This window comes from Vicugna pacos, chromosome 2 (assembly GCF_048564905.1).
Source record: "Vicugna pacos chromosome 2, VicPac4, whole genome shotgun sequence".
Lineage (NCBI taxonomy): Eukaryota > Metazoa > Chordata > Mammalia > Artiodactyla > Camelidae > Vicugna > Vicugna pacos.
Window position 1 is genome coordinate 33,437,298 of NC_132988.1, and position 14,556 is coordinate 33,451,853.

Consider the following 14,556-nt stretch of genomic DNA (forward strand, 5'->3'; position numbering starts at 1 on the left):
AGTACATCACTCCTGGTGGGCACATTCCTTAGCCCTTCCAGAAAGCTAGGTTGAGGTTCACAATCTTCTAGGAGCCACCACTCTTGCTGTGAGTAGAGTGTGTGGCAATCTACCTTTCCGGAGCCCTGGCGATCCCGCAGTTGCAGAGCACAAGCTCACTGGCTCACCCAAGTAGAGCGACAATGCTACAGCCACATCAGAGAAAGCCTGGGTAACAAGAGGATGACGACAGGGAGGGGAGAGCTGTTTTTCCAGATCCCCTGTATGGGTGTAGTCCCTGGCACATCACAGATGATCACTGAAGACGGCAATAAAAAAAAAATTAAAGATTCATCTGCTAGCCCCTGCTCTATTATTGAGTTGCTATGTAACCCTATGCCCTTTTCATTTTAACAAATAAAAAGTAACATTTATATATATTGTATATATGTTATATATGTACCCTGAACTAGCCTATATTTTAAAAATACGTGAAAGCACTGATCACTAATAGCTTAGGAGGAGCGTGCCTTTCTCAGAATCGATTTAGAAGTATGCTGTCCCTGTGGACTGGAGGGCCTCCCCTGTATCTTTTAGGAAAACCTCTTAGGTTTCACACTGTTCTATCTACCACAGAACTTTGGAATACATTCCTGATCTAGAAAAGGGAGGACAGTACCTACTTTCTTCCCTTCTCTCTCTTTTGCTCAAGATTACAACCAGGAAATCAGATGCGAACAATTCTTATAGGAACTAAAACCAGAGTTCTCAATATGGAACATTTGTGTGATGAAGACGTTAGGAGTCATATACAAAATGTAATCATATGCACATGTCTGGTGGGACATGCAGGAGCCATGTGGCTCTTATGGTTACTGGTGATTTCAAATGAGTGTCTAGAAGCACATGGCTTTGCATATGGTTGCCATAGACACAAACGAGCAATTTATAGAATCCCAAACCTAGAGGATTAATTTTAATAACTTCCATCAAGAAGCAATATAGCATCACAGTTGACAGCATGGGCCCTGGTACCAGGTTGCCAGGGTGCAAATCCCCACCCCGTAGCAGATCACGTGTGTGTCCCTGAACAAGGCAGTTACTCTCCCCTTGCCCTAATGTTATTATCAATAAAACAAATACAGTAATCATACAAATACAGCTGGGTTATTATGTGATTTAAGTGAATTCAGATATCATATATATATTCACACACACTCACACGCACGCACATAAAACAGCATCCCACACAAGTAAGTGCACAACACGTTATTTATAAGACTTGTAACTTCTGGTTACTTACTCCACAGGAGACAACTGTATGTCTGAATAAGACTTATCTTCCGAGACCTTGTTGGTCTGACCTCTCTGCATCCAGCATCATTACTGTCTCAGTATCTAAACAAGACGGCTTCTTTGCCCCTCTCCAAGTTTGGCTCAATCATCAGTATTATTCTCTCCCTCCACGCAGCTTCTGAATTGAGAAGACAGGGGGCTTTTAAGCCTTTTTGGTCATGAGATACCTTGCATAATGGGAGCTCACTGTAGGAATGTGGGAAACCTTGCCCTTTCACCAACAGGCGTCTGAGCAGCCCGACGTGCATGTGACTTTATTGACTCCTGGCCTCTGCTTCTACTTAAGTGTCTTCTCTACCTTTTTTGGCTAACAGCTGGTTGACTTCTTCCAGGTTTCTCATTCCAATTCAGGAAGTTCTAGCTTTGTTCATTAGCATTACCTCTGGGACAAGCTTGGCAGTGCCACCACCCTCTGGCCAGTCTCCAGACTGGCGATGCCTGCTCCAAGGCCAGCTCCTGTGCAGGGGATCCCAAACTTTACCATGAATTATATCAGAATCACCTGGTGGCTTACGAAAACCCAGGCTGCTGCGCCCTACCCACACAGTTTCCAGGCTACAGGTCAGTGGGTGAGGCCTGAGTATTTGCATCTATCAAAGGCCCCCAGATGGTGCTAATGCTGCTGTTCCAGGAACCACGCTTCAGAACACCTGTCAAAGAGCAGTGATCATCCTTTTTGCAAGAAATAATTTTAAGCAACGTCCCTCTGTAGCGGATTTAAAAGAAGCAGTTTCCTTGGAAGGAGAACTCAGGATTGTAAAGTGTCAAGTAAATTACATCTCAATAAAGCTGACTGAAATTAAAAGCTAGGTTAATGCAAGAATTCGCCTCCAACCCAGCCATCCACTGCGAGTTGCCCTCAATTGAAATCATGATCTCTTTCAATGCATTCCCTGCTCTCTGAACCAGAGTGAGCTAAGCTACAATTTTCTGTTTTTTTGTTTTTTGTCCCTGGAAAATGGGTCCCTTTCATAAACACTCCATAGTAGACTTTATGTATTAGCTCTCTCTCGGGCATATCTAGACAGCTCTCTCTCTCAGTATTCCAGAGTCCTGCATACACACCTTAAAAACACAGAAACATAGACAGGAAAGTGATTTCCTATCAGAAAATACTGGAGAAAAAGACACAAAACTAATTTTAAATATAAATAATGATATGCAGCGTTTACTGTATCCAGAAGTGATGTTATTTTGTTGTTGTTTTTGGCTCCCTAGTTTTATCAATCATTAGCTTCAGCAGAGTTAATTTTACGGTGCAGTAACTTAGAAAAAAGTTGGAAGTGGCAGATGCCATTTTCCTAGGTAATAATTTTAAGCAAACACAGTAAGTGAAACAACTAAAAGCAGAATTGCTCTGCTTGAAATGAACACAGGGAACCGATATCTAGTCTGGCAGCCGTCCTTGACACTCTCCCGGCAGGGTGGCTGCCAGGGCGTCTCCCCTTGTCCCAGGGCTCTAGGAAACCCAATCGGGAAGCCTCTGGCGGAGTGGACATGACATGAACGCTGAGGCAGAAATCAGTCTTTTGTTTCCACCCATCACTTAGCAGTGTGAAGTTAGGCAAATATCCTGAGAGTCAGCTTCCTTACCTAAAAATGGGGTTGGAAATCCCTTGCTCAATGTATTGTTGTGATAAACTGAAGAATAAATACCACAGCCCCTGCAATATTGTGAGTTTCATAAATATGATTTCCCTTCTTTCCTCATTTCCTTTCTGAATCTGAACTGGAAAGACTGTGACATGCAGAAGCATCGAGTTCACATTTTACTCTTTCAAAGGCACACAAAGTCCAAGAGAGAGCATGCAAACATGAGACCCACAGCTGGAATTCTCAGAATTAGGTTTTAGGTCTGGAGGCTTTTTCTTTCTGTTTTTTTTAACCTCCAAAGGATCAAAGTATGAAAACCATTAAATAGCTGGGAACAGAGTTCCTTCTTATACACCCTGTCACACGAAAGACAATCGGAACATAAGCCTTCCAGGCCACTTCAGCTGCTGTATTTCTAACACTGTTTAGTATTTGTGGAGATCCACTGTGGGCTTAAAGTAATTTGAATTTCTAAAACGTCAATTAACAAAAACTCAGAAGGAAAACTCAGAACTGAACAATCTTTCTTCAGCAGGTCAATAATGCACAGTGTTGAAGGAAATTCTTAACTTTAAGGAAATTCTTAAGTTTTAAGGAAACTCCAAGGCACACATTTCTCTCAGCAAGGAGAGTAAATACACAGACTTGCCTACTTTATAGACAGTTCGAATGAAGATACAGAAGACACGTGAACATCGGCAAATGTTTCAATAATTTCCAAATTCCAGATCCATTTTATCTTGGTACTTCTGTGTGGCTATTTGCACAGCTACTTGTCTATACTCAAGGGCGTACTATGGGGAAGAGACACATTCTTTTATATGAATAGGGCTGCCTTGTAAGACAAGGAACCATTTCTCCCAGCCGTGCTGGAAAAAGCAGAACATGGTTTATACAGGGCAAAAATTCATAATATTTTTCCTGCCAGTGTGAGAGGAACACCCTTGTGTACCATTTTTTCTGCTCATCATGTCTGAAGTTTCTGAACTATGTTTCGGGGCACAGCCTGGGGCAAAGTCGATTTGTAAAGTAAGCGAGCATTTTCTCTGGTATATGTCAGCACTTCTGCACTCCTACTCTTTTGCATTTGAAAGCCACTTTTAAAGAGAGGAAGCACGTGTCCAGGCTCAATGCCTTGCTCTCCAGATGGGAAACCACAGCCAAACTACACCGCTTTGCCAGTGGAAGGACATGCCAACTTCATCATGGACATTCCAGTCTCCTGCCTCCAACTTTCTGCTGTACATCCCCCTTCAGAAGCCCCGCGGGCACCTCACGCTCAACCTGCGCTCAGCCTATCCTCTGCCCAGTGCGCTGCCCCCACCTCCACCTCCACCTCCAGCCTGACCTATAAAACCACTCTTCAGGAAACTGCCTGCTGTGCGCCTGGCAGCTCAGCCAGAGGCGATACCTGGCCCACTCCCTGGTCTTCATTCTCTCGTCAGATCTGCCATCACTCCTACCTCCTAGTTACCTCGTTAGACTTTGCCCATTTCTCTTCTTCTGCACAGCCACCACCTTTAACATTTTTTATTGATTTATAATCATTTTACAATGTGTCAAATTCCAGTGTAGAGCACAATTTTTCAGTTATACATGAACATATATATATTCATTGTCACATTTTTTTCTCTGTGAGCTACCATAAGATCTTGTGTATATTTCCCTGTGCTTTACAGTATAATCTTGTTTATCTATTCAACAATTTTAAAATCCCGTCTATCCCTTTCCACCCTCCACCTCCTTGGCAACCACAAGTTTGTATTCTATGTCTATGAGTCTATTTCTGTTTCGTATTTATGTTTGGTTTTTGTTTTTGTTTTTGTTTTTGTTTTTTAGATTCCACATATGAGCGATCTCATATGGTATTTTTCTTTCTCTTTCTGGCTTACTTCACTTAGAATGACATTCTCCAGGAGCATCCATGTTGTTGCAAATGGCGTTATGTTGTCAGTTTTTATGGCTGAATAGTATTCCATTGTATAAATATACCACCTCTTCTTTATCCAATCATCCGTTGATGGACATTTAGGCTGTTTCCATGTCTTGGCTATTGTAAATAGTGCTGCTATCAACACTGGGGTGCAGGTGTCATCCTGAAGTAGGGTTCCTTCTGGATATAAGCCCAGGAGTGGGATTCCTGGGTCATATGGTAAGTCTATTCCTAGTCTTTTGAGGAATCTCCATGCCACCACCTTTAAACAGCTTCCTAACTGTTCCTCTGCATTCTCTTTGCACCTAGAGCAACTGTTTATAATGCAAGTTACTAGCATTTTTCAACGCTTTACCATTGCCTTGAAGATAGAATCCAATTTCTTCAGACCCTCCATAGCATGGACTCTGGCTGTCTTTTGTCTTCTGTCTTTCTATTCTTTCTCTGTCTTTCGCTCTCTCTGTCAATATGGGAATCTTCCATTCATTTGAAAGCACAAAGTTCTCTCTCTTCTTTGGGCTTTTTAACTTTTTCACCCTTTAACTAGGAGAATCTGTATCAACTCATTTAGGTAGTCCTGCTCAAGCTTTCAGTTCCAGCAAGATGTTATCTCCTTCAGGACTACCCTCCCTCCACCCAGCCGCCACCAGACATCTACGTGCCGGGCCACCTTCCTGGGATGTGCGCCCAGCCCTGGGCTCCCAGGAGAGCCACAAAAGCATTAGTACTGGACTTCTTCACTGCAACTGATCACCCCAAAGTTTGGGGTGTGACTGAGGGTCACAGAAAGTCAGAAAATTCTCCAAGTGGAGAAACAGAGACGAGGATCAGGGTCCCCCTCCTGAACTGTACTGCTGGTTCCAGCTGGTCCCAACCACTGAAGGGAGATCTAACAACTGTGAGGAAACACTCAAAAGACTGGGTTCCGAAGCCATGTCTATATTAAGGTTCCCATTTACCCCAAGTCTAAGGAACTGAGGGAAGTCCAGCTTTTCAAATTTCCTCTTTCTGGTTCAAATGATTAAGTTTGGATGGTGTAGGGGCAAAATTTCCATATGGTTAAGCATCTTTGCGCAACTAACAGATATTCATGTAGGCTTTCTTAAACCAAATGGGAATGCACTGTACGGATACAGAGGTGTCTAGTGAAACCCCAGGGCAGAAATATGGCTGGCCAAGGAAAGGAACTAGAACGAAGAATTTAAAATCTTTTGGATGTTTCTTTTAGTATTCCTCCTCTCTGCTCCTCCGCTGCATTGTTTCCCTTCATCTCCCTGCGGACTGGCTTTTTCTGCTTTGCCCACAAGCAAACCATGGATGAGGCACAGTTCTCCAGTTTAAATGTTGGAGGTCTATTCTTGTAGCCTCAGGTCCTAATTGGAAGTGGTCCCAGCTCTGTTTCTGAAAGAGAGAATCTGATGGGCTCAGTGTCACTTGGCTGCCCACATTCGACCCACTGAGCTATATCCAGAAAGAAGAAGTTACACAGCAAAAACATAACACTCAGCGCCACGTTTCTGTAACTCAGTAGGAGGTCGGCACAGAAATGTTTCTGGGGCCCCACGGGACTCCCTGCCCTCAGGCTCAGTCCATAGGGCCACATTCAGTTCCCAGGCAGCTGAAGTCCCTACCACTATCTAAAGAGCTCACCATACTCCTGTATGCCCCAAATCCACATGATGTTGTAAAATGCTTCCATCTTGCCTGCTCCATGAAATATTATTTCTCTACTTTTTTTTTTTCCTTTCAAAAGGCTACCAATAGGAGAAGGTGGGGTTGGGAGTTATCTTTTTCCTGCCAGTAGGACATCATCCCTTTAGGTCTCAAAAAATGTTCTCTCCATTTTACAGATGCTAGTAGTCCCGGTTTTATTTTCCCTATTTATTAGCACCCCCTTGTCTAAGACTGGCTATTTCAAATGAACTGGATCAGAACCTAATCTGTCCTCACTACTGCAGCCCAAGATAATCCCAAACTAAGGGCCTTCCCCTTGTCACTCTCCCCGGGACACAGAGCATCGCCTTGCCATCTGATCCACTGCACATTGTTCTCACGTGCTGAGAAGTGTTAGCACAATGGACATGGCTATCAAAAGTTTTAAAATCTCCAACTGTCTGGTTTCCCTTTAACCTCTTTTGCTTCATGATAGTAGAGCCCTATTGGGCCCATCAAAACCCACTGACAGGTCCAGCAAGGACTGAACTGGCAGAAGGCTCAGGGCTCAAACAGAGGGTGGCTCTCCATGGGGTGAAACAGGAAGTGATCTGCCAGTCTGCCTTTCTGTGATACTATTTCATTTTAACAAGGCCATATAAACGGTTAGCAGCCAGTTTACTGAAAGGCCTCCTTTAATTATACTTTAACCTCCTGGTTTCCCTCCCACCACAACCCAGTAATGCTCAGGTGAAGCAGAGGCAAAGTGTCACCAGCAAGCATGCTCTCCCGCTGCAGAGCTGCAGAGCCTCGTGCACACTGGACTTCCTGTCAGCAGCTGTTCCTCATCTGCCCCTTCCTCCCTCTTCCCAGACATCGGAACTTCTTCCAAAAGACATTTTCCTTCTTTGCCAAACTATCCATATGTTAGACTAAAAAGTTATTCTTTCTACCCTGGGGACTTCTGTTTTTAAGCTTGAAAAATTTGCTACACAGTACTTTTTTATTTGTTCCTCCTTTTGAACAATTCAATAAGTAGATCAATTTCCCTCTCCTTCTACCCTGTCTGTCTCTCTCTTTCTCTCTCTCTCTCACTCTTGCTTTGTGATACTCCACAGGTGAAAACATTCATTTGGCAGTGTACATTTTTTAGCTTCTATCCTGGAATTTCTAAATCCCATTTTTTTCAAACCACTTTCTGAAGATTATCTTATCCAATGCATTCATAAATCCTCACAATATCTTCCAAAAGCAACAAAGACAGCAGGTGTTACCTTGCTCAAGAAAAATTCAGCGTTTTGGTGAAATTTAATACAATTTTATTTGAAACAATAAAAACACACTTTTCCATTTCTCAAAATGTCCACTAGATGGCACAGTAGTCTTCCATTTTATTTCTAGGAAAAGGGCTCCTTAATGAGAAGGGCTTCTTCTGGGTAGAGCACATTGTGTTGCTCCATTTATTTTCAAATTCTAGACTTCTGATACTCTGTAAGGTCTTTATAAATAAGGACAGCCAAAGTGATCATCTACTGAATATGTGCTATAACTATGTACCTTGCTAAGATTTGTTTTATGATTATACGCACATAAATGTAATTAAATGAATTATGATAAATGAATAGTGCTTTATGATATAATAATGGTGATAAGATCAGTAGGAAACAAAACAGTATTCCACTAGATATTCCTAACTTATAGAACTGACAAAGAAATTAATAAACTTAAATAATTTTAACTTTGACTGAAGGTTCAGAAATGGCTACAAGTACTTTTATTTCTGTTTCTACTCAAAGGTGAAAGAATGAGCCAAACCCGTATGTGGAGAGTATAATGCTATTTCTGGGTCATATTACCACTCAGCAGAAACTTCTGTTCTCCTCATTGACTAAAGGAATTATTTGGATTTTCAGAAATAGAGCTTTTTAAAATGTTAAGTACTTCAAAATGAAATGTCTTGATGACATCCATAAGCAATGGTAAGGTGAATAATGGTTTGAATTTTCTGGTAAATGGTACTTAATTCTTCTTCTAAGGTATCCAAAGTAAAAACATGTTCTTTTGAATTAAGCCCTGCCAGTGTTTCTGTTTGCTTGTTTGTTTAATACATAACCCTAGACACTGAACTAAGGAAATATATGCAACTCTCTAATAGAAATTGTACTAATTTGATTTAAATCTTCAGTGGATTTAAGACTATGCCCTACAAAGTTCTGGGGGTGCTGGGGGGCCTGTGTGGGGCCCCCAACCAGACAGTGGGAGAGAGGTCTGCCCCTACACACACCCTCCCACCCCAGCCAGAGGATGTCATACACATGCATCCACTTACCACAGTGGGCAGCCCCTTTCATTTAAACAATAAGTTCTGTGGCTAATAAAAGACATTCGACTGTGTTACTAAATTCAGGTCAAATGAAAATCATTTGGTATGTACAGACATTAAGAATTCTAATTTTGCCAATGGGGGGGGGGGAAGATGACTTAATCTGAGTAATTTGGTAAAAATAAAAATTTTGCATCCCAAAATTAAAACTAGATAGCAGCTATCATATTAAAAATCAAATTTGTTTAACTGAATTTGTTATTTCAGTCATTTTGTTGTCATGCACTCAAGGCAAAGAAAACTAAGGAAAGCAAAAGATCCACGAAGCACAAAATGTGCCCGTCTGCCTGGCCCTGAGCCTGCTTCTGTTACGAGGAACTCAGGGCGAGGACCAACCTGCACAAATGCATATGTGCAGAGATATGCTGCTAAGAACCCGTCTCGTGTAGTGGGCAAGACAAGCTGCAAAGCTCTGAGGGCTGTAGGACATGGTCTGGAGGGGCCTATTCGTTAAGCCACATCACTGGGGATTTAAAAGTGCTCATGGGCTTCTCTTGCATGTATTTCACATGCGTCTTAGATTAGCCCAGAGATAACATCATCGGAAAGGAAAAAACTCCTGCCTGTTCATGAGTTAATGAATGCTATAACTCTGAGGACAGTTAATTGTTGGGAAGAGATGAAGAAAACACACTATTGCCCAAGAAACGTTATTCACTGATGTAGCTTAGCTCCTAAAACAAAGAAACCTCCACGTTTTATGGGATGAACATGAGGAGGACTTATTCCTCATCCGTTTAAGCATCCAGTGCAAATGTTTCGATCAGGCTCTTTCCATCTGCGACTCTGCCAGCCCCCTAGAGCCTCAGGATCCACTGAACTCTGGTGGTAGAAGGGAGAAGATGGAGAGTGGAGGCCGTATATCAACTTCTTAAAAACTGCTTCCCCTGAAAGTGCCATTTATTGGCAAGACCTTGTCACATGGTCACACTAACAGCAAAGTCTCTGGGTGGCCACTTCCCAACACTCTGCACTATGAGAGGCAAAGTCAGAACTACAGGGAACTGGCTAAAACTGCCACAGCAATAAGAAGTCAAAAGATAAAAATAATTTATTTGATTAAATAGAGAACACAAAACACCAGAAAAAAGTGATTGCTTACACTTTGCAGAAATTTTAAACAAATACTGGGTCCAAAGTATATTAGAGCCTGATTATAGCTTCCCTCAAGTAAGACTGCAAGATTTTGTTGTAAACATTCATTCATTGTAACACAACAAATATTTATTGTTCTTCTATGGAAAGATACTGAAAAAGGAGACATGTGGAAGTATACCGACTCGAACCACCGGCAGCTTAAGATCAACTTAAAGGATAAGGATTATTGTACTAAACAGTGAGGTGGCAAGAAGTGTGCAAATAACATGCATGAGAGGATGGATTGGCATAATTTTTTATAAAAAGACAGACAGTATATATTACAGGCTTTGTGCAACTACTCAACGTTGTAAAAACAGCCACAGATGCTACATAAACAAATGGGAGTGGCTGCGGTCCCGGACAACTTTACTTACAAAAGTTGGCAGATGGGAGGTGGCCCTCAGACTATAGTTTATTGACCCTGGCTCTTGAGGTTCAATGAACCCCCAAAAATGTCAAACCTGGTTCCAGGAGACAGTTTAATAAGCCAGATGAGGCTGAAGCACAAGCTTCAGTAGAGCACGCAACGGAGCATAGCACTCCACCCACCCTCTTACGGAGACAACGAACATGATCACAGCATCAAGAAAAGTATACAGATACCCCCAGGATGTGTCTTCTCTAGGGTCTTCTAATCTTGACTTCTCACAGTTTCACATTTACCTTTTTTTTTTTTTTGCATTTAGCTTTATATTGTTAGTCTTGTGTCCATATTTCAGTTCTAGAGCTTAAATTACAATCTTTGATGAGAATGTGTCAACGGCTCTTATTACTTAATAAATTAACTTCTCGCTTTCTTTAAGGATGGTCTATATGTCTAGCCTGTAGGCTCATTTTTCTAGGAAAGATCTCCTTTCACCCAATTATGGGTCCTCTAGGCAGAGCTAACTGTTTTCTAATGTTAGATTTCCACTTTTTTTTACATATGAGCATAAAAAGGACAGCAATAGACTTATCTAAAAACAATGAGGTATCTAAGAACTAGGGGATGACCACACTACTTTGGATCCAGAAACTGAGAATATTAGGAATTAGGACTATAAGTATTTTTCCATAAGCGAGCTTAGCTTCTACTTCACTTATATTAGACTTTTATCTCACTCAATGCAGGAGCCTTGGGGCCTGTAGACCCTGATAGACCATAAAGTGAGTTGTCCCCTGAAGGTTTGTCGCTTCCCCCAAACTACACAGATTATATGCATTGCTCTAAGTAAAAATCCCACAAAACCAGGCTAGTAATGCAATGGAGATGTGTTTGTTTCTTTCTCACATCATCACCCTATGTACGCTGAGGGGCCCTGTCCCCTACAATAATTCTGGGATATACATTCCTTCCATCTAGTGGAAGCCTCCTGTGGATCCTTTGTAACTAAGAGAGGAAAGAAGAAGACAGCAGGAAGGATCCTGGCGGTCAGTCCCTCGTTAGAGGTCTGGGGGATGATGACACCACTTCTCACACTCCACTGACAAGAACAAGTCATATCATCTGCCCTGATCTGGAAAGGAGCTGGGAAACACAGTCAAGAAATGTGCCCAGGGAGAAGAAGAAACTATCCTGATGACCATGTAGCTGTGCTGTCTTTGCCACACAGTCTGCTTCACGTTCAAATTCCCCCAAACCTATCAAGGACATTTCACCTGCCGACCTAACCCTGGGGTTTCTGCTGGGAGGGGAGTAGACATCTGGGCCCACAACCATCCAGCTATGCTTCCTATCCAGGTCCTACCAGCCCAAACCAGGGACTCTCAGATAGCCACCTGTCAAGAAACCTGGCTCTGATCCAGTCATCCAAGCAACTGGAGCCTTTTGACTGTGACCACAGAAGCACATCTGACTTCTGCTCCAGAGATTTATTAATTCATTCACCAGATACTGGCATTCAGTGTTCTCCGTTCTAGACTCTTGGGATGTATCAGTGAGGCAAGGGGAGTGGGAATGAGGATCTCTGCCTTTGTGGAGCTCTGAGCAAAAAAATGGAAATAATAAGCATAACCTATTGTATATTAGAGGGTGATATCAAAACTCCATGGGAAAATTAGTGCACAGGGGATCGGCGTGCTAGGGGGAGGGCTGGTCACACTCTTTAAAATGATGTCCAGGTTGAGACTTGTTGAGAAGATGGCAACTGAGCAGAGCCTTGAAAGAGGGGAGAGAGTTGGCCGCGAGAACATCTAAGGCGAAAGCACTCCAAGCAAAGGGTCAGAGGAGGGAACACACGTGACGTGTTGGAGGAGGAACAAGGAAGACATGGTGGCAGGAGCAGAGTAAGCAAAGAGGAGGCGGTGCCTGAAGTCAGAGAGATGAAGGCCCCGCACACGTGGGGCCTTACAGCGTCTAGGGATTTCCCTCTCTGGGCAGTGAGGAAGCAGGCTGTCCCTGGCCTCCTCATTTTTCATCTTAGGTCCTCCTGAGACCTCCTGCTGGTTGCTGTTGTTTTTCCTTTTCTCCTCCTTCCCCTAGTTTTCTAGTGATCAATCTTTAATAAGCCAGCATGCTACAACCTTCCAGGTATCTTGTTATCTCTCTCAGCTCAGAGTCTCTGCCTCTTTTTGCAACTTAACAATTAATCTCCCTTCATAATATGCACATATGAATAACTTTAATACACATATGAGTAATAAGAATTGTCATCTCTGGATGCTGAGGTCCTCACTAATTTCTACCACAACCAGAAATCTTATTTGAATGGGATGTCCTGATAAACACAGGACCATTATTTTTTTCTTTTTACTAGAAATGAAATAGAATCAGCAATTACAAAAAACAAAAAAACCTCCTTACAAACAAAATTCCAGGACCAGATGGCTTCACTGGGGAATTCTACCAAACATATAAAGAAGAACTCCTATCAATCCTTTTCAAACTTTTCCAAAAGACTGAAAAGGAGGGAGTACTCCCAAACTCATTCTATGAAGCCACCATCACCCTGATACCAAAATCAAAGACACTACCAAAAAAGAAAATTACAGGCCAATATAATTTATGGACATAGACGCAAAAATTCTCCACAAAATATTAGCAAGCAGAATCCAACGGCACATAAAAAAGATCATACACTATGATCAAGTTGGATTCATTCCAGGGACACAAGGATGGTTCAATATACACAAATCAATCAACATGATACACCACCACAACAGGAGAAAGAACAAAACTACATGATCATCTCAATAGACGCAGAAAAAGAATTGATAAAATTCAACACCCATTTATGCTAAAAACTCTTACCAAAGTGGGTATAGAGGGAACATATCTCAACATAGTAAAAGCTATTTATGACAAACCCACTGCCAGCATAGTACTCAAAGGGACCACTGTTTCAAAGTATCTTGCCTAAGATGCTCTCTGTCTCTGTCTCTCTCTACACACACACAGACACACACGCGCACACACACACACATGCCACCTGTCTTTTTGTCATGTATCTCCTTGCAGATGTTGGTCTGCGTGGGAGCTGACCATCCCCAAGTCAGCTGAGACTTATGAAGACCTAAAAATGCAGGAGACACAGTAACAAAAATGTAAGGGCTCTGCAGCCTCTGAGAGGACTCACCACACAGAAGGAATCCTGAGGGGGCCAATGGGAGGGTGCGAATCTGAGAGCAGCATGTTCTTGTTACAGGGCAGTGCTTAGCCCCACACCTTGCAATCCAGGCACCTGATGATAAAGAGATGCATGTGGGAAGCAAAAATTATAATCCAATTAAAATGGATAAAACCTTATAAAACAAATAACACAGAAGTAAGAAAATTACTAGCCTTCACATTCAGAGCAGACAGTTGTCTCTGGGGCCAGAATACCCCCAGGAAACTGTCATCAGGAGGGATTCCCCTCCAGGAGTTAAAAGGAGCATGATGAGCCCCAGGCTCCCTTGGGCAGCTCACGAACACATGGGACAGACTCTTGAAGGTCCCAGCAGTCACTCATAGTGAGCCCCCACGTTCACAGAAGGGTGAGGCTACGAACTGGTGGAAGTCTGGCAGTGATGTCAACGTGTCCGCACGGCTCTAGGATGACGATTCCTCACTGCTCTTTGCAGGATGTACAGAGGAATATTTTGCACTGCGTTTTCACATGGCCACTGGAATGCCACTGGCAATTTATCTCTGACTAACAGGAGGTGTTAACTGATTATGGCCACGGAACCAACTCCCCAAGGCCACGTAAAGCAAGTGGACAGCCGCACAGTAACCATCCTTTAACCTAAGGCCGACAGTGGCTATCTCTGGTCACCTCAGACACACTTGCAGGGCACTCATCTCAAGTCACTTAGGATCTAATAGAGCAACTTCTCTGTGATGAGAGGCAGTCTCCCTTCAAATGTTAAAAGCAGAAAACTGTTAGATACTTGTGGATATAATTATGTGTGTGTATGTGTGAAACAACGTGATGGTTACAAATACCTTAGGCTCAAACTAGTTTAAGTACCCATGACCATGTTTCTTTAGGTATCCTGTGTTTCAGTTATCACAGTAATTGTCACAACTTATCAGGGCTAATTTGGTTTAATATTTTTG

The 14,556-nt window shown here is 42.5% G+C and overlaps 1 long non-coding RNA gene across 1 annotated transcript in view; it reads right to left on the bottom strand.

Moving 5' to 3' along the window:
• Positions 1-13,687, bottom strand: part of LOC140685738 (uncharacterized) — a 172,027-nt gene extending 158,340 nt beyond the window's left edge. Inside the window, exon 1 of the long non-coding RNA XR_012059105.1 lies at positions 13,592-13,687. This is a non-coding gene — a long non-coding RNA (uncharacterized lncRNA). The remainder of the gene's footprint in view (positions 1-13,591) is intronic.
• Positions 13,688-14,556: the final 869 nt, after the last annotated feature.